Here is a 3,051-nt window from a genome sequence, read left to right on the forward strand (position 1 = left end):
TGACATTAGGTTAACACGGTACAGGATGGCAAAGGAAACACACTACAGAGCAATATTCTTTTTTTTTTTAAGGAAAACTAACTTAAAAAAATATATTTATTAATTTATTTTTGGCTGTACCGTGTCTTCATTGCAGCATGCGGGATCATTTTAGTGTGGCATGTGGGACCTTTAGTTGCAGTATGTGGACTTCTTAGTTGCGGCATGCATGTGGGATCTAGTTCCCCGACCAGGGCTCGAACCTGGGCCCCCTGCATTGGGAGCGCAGAGTCCTACCCACTGGACCACCAGGGAAGTCTCAGAACAGTATTCTTACTAGAAGCCAGAAATGTAACCTTCCTTGGACATCTCTTGAGATGGTTAATAGCAGTTTCTTTTGAGTATATAATTATGTCTAGATAGAAATCAACTTGTTAACAACTATTGCATTTGAGAACAAGATTCAACATATGAGTACAAGACCTAACATGGGGGCACATGGCAAGCATCCCTGAGATACTGAGCTAAAATTACCTCTACCTTATGAAATTATTATACAGAAATCAATAGCTTTCATACACACAAAAAACACGTAAGAAATATAATGGAGGGACTTCCCTGGTGGTGCAGTGTATAAGACTCCACACTCCCAGTGCAGGGGACCCAGGGTTCGATCCCTGGTCAGAGAACTAGATCCCACATGCATGCTGCAGCTAAGAGTTTGTGTGCCACAACTAAAGAGCCTGCCTGCTGCAACTAAGACCCAGAGCAACCAAATAAATAAATAAAATATGTAAAATATATATATAATGGAAGAAAAGAATCTATTATAATAAGCCATAATATATATATAATTCTTCATTCATTATAAACATTACTAGAACTTTAAAACCACACTCAGATACCAATTTTCTCGTATCAGACAGGCAAAAACCCAAACATTTTACGACACGCTCTGTTGGCATAGCTGTCAGAAAACAGGTACTCTTATACATATAGTATAAAGTGACATAGCCCCTATGGAAGGTAATTTGGCAATAGTGCAAAATTACAAATGCATTTATTTTTAGCTTCCCAATGCCTATTCTGCTTTATACCAGCAATGTGTAAAGTAGCTGATGTGCACTGTTACTCATTTCAGCATTGTTAGTAATAGCAGACAACTGGGGGAAAAATCAAGCATTCATCAGAAGATGCTTGTACAAAATCAAATTATATAGATCTCAATTGAGGGACATTTTACAAAATACCTGACTGGTATTCCTCAAAGCTGTCAAGGTCAACAAAACCAAGGAAAGTCTAAGAAACTCTCACGACCAAGAGGAACCTAATGAGACATGATGAGTAAATGTAATATGATTTCCTGGAACAGAAAATGGTAAAACTAAGGAAATCTGAGCAAAGTATAGACTTTAGTTAATATTAATGTATCAATACTAACTCAATAATTGTAACAAGTGTACCATGCTAAAATAAAATGTTAATAATAGGGGAAAACAAATAGATGGGAATTCTCTGTATTATATTCACAATATTTTTGTAAATATAAAACTGTTCTTAATAAATGAAAGTTATTAACAAAAATAAATTATGAGATAGCCATGTGATGGGATAATTCTATGAAACATTCAAGAAAGAAAAAGGAAGCTCTTTCTGAACTGATAAGGAAAGATCTGCAAGGTTGTAAAGTGAAAAGAGCAGTTGTATAAGCACCTGTATTTGTCTAAAGAAACCATGTGTGCACACACAATACCTAATAACAGTGGTCGCCTGTCAGGGCTAGAGTAGGAAAAACAGGGTGGATGGAGAACAGGGTGGGAAGAAGAATACACACACACACACACACACACACACACACACACACACACACACACACACACGCTAACTATGTGAATGGAATACCTAGTTAACTAATTAAGTTAACTCCTGCCTGTAGGACCCTCTGTGAATGAGCGGTGAGATGGACTCCTGGGTAAAACGTGATTATTGCTGAGAATTCCCTTCCCCAAGTGATGAATCTTTCTACCCTCTGCATCTCTATAAAATCATTTAAAAAATAAGTATAGGGCTTCCCTGGTGGCGCAGTGGTTGGGAGTCCGCCTGCCGATGCAGGGGACGCGGGTTCGTGCCCCGGTCCGGGAGGATCCCACGTGTCGCGGAGCGGCTGGGCCCGGGAGCCATGGCCGCTGAGCCTGCGCATCTGGAGCCTGTGCTCCGCAACGGGAGAGGCCACAACAGTGAGAGGCCCACGTACCGCAAAATAAAAAAAAAAATAAAAAAAAAAAATAAAAAAAATAAGTATAAAATAAAAATCAAACTGATTTGAGCCTGCCAAACTTATACAAACCAAAACACGTAAACCACTTTAACTAAAAAATCATGTTACCCCTCCATAAAATCCTCAATTTCTTTTTCTGTAAAGTGAGGGTAGGCTCAAATAAAATTTTCTGTTTTGAAAAACTCTTATCATTGATTGAAAGAAAGACAATTCACGGGTAGGAAAAAAAAGGAGGAGAGAGGGAAGAATGGCAGATTCATGAAAAACTTTGAAATGAAGAGCAAGATAATGAAAGTTTGTTATTTTTTAAAAATATTAACAGAATCAAGTTCTGTTCTACCTCTAGGAAGATATTCCTTCACTGAAGATATTCCTTCACTGAGTATTTTAACGGTAGATAGAGGGACAGAATAATTTGAAATTGGAAGTTTCTCATTTAGAAAAAAAAACGCTAGTGATTGGAAGAGTAAGATTCATTTTACCTTTATTTCAAACAACTGTTAAAACAATTCAAATGGAAAGGCATTTAATTATATGAGCTTCACAATGACATTATCTTCAAATGAGGCCCGCCTCCTAACATTTGAGGTGGTCAAGGTCAAAAGTACACATTGGGGTCAACAGCCACTCTATCTAAATACTTTAAAGTGATAAATCAAGCTAGCAAATTGTTAAATAGATATTTAAACACTCCTATCTTGACATCTTCATAACAACCTAAAAGATTAGGTTTGAATTTAGATTTCTCAGACTCTTCAGAGTTCCATAGCAGATAATAACAGGAAGGAGGAGGA

General features: G+C 37.5%; 1 non-coding gene across 1 annotated transcript; it reads right to left on the reverse strand.

Moving 5' to 3' along the window:
* Positions 1 to 221: 221 nt before the first annotated feature.
* On the reverse strand, positions 222 to 294 carry TRNAG-CCC (transfer RNA glycine (anticodon CCC)). Its single transcript has one exon. It is a non-coding gene; the product is annotated as a tRNA-Gly (tRNA).
* Between the last annotated feature and the right edge of the window lie 2,757 nt (positions 295 to 3,051).

This window comes from Neophocaena asiaeorientalis, unplaced genomic scaffold (genome assembly GCF_003031525.2).
Source record: "Neophocaena asiaeorientalis asiaeorientalis breed wild unplaced genomic scaffold, Neophocaena_asiaeorientalis_V1.1 scaffold164, whole genome shotgun sequence".
NCBI lineage: Eukaryota > Metazoa > Chordata > Mammalia > Artiodactyla > Phocoenidae > Neophocaena > Neophocaena asiaeorientalis.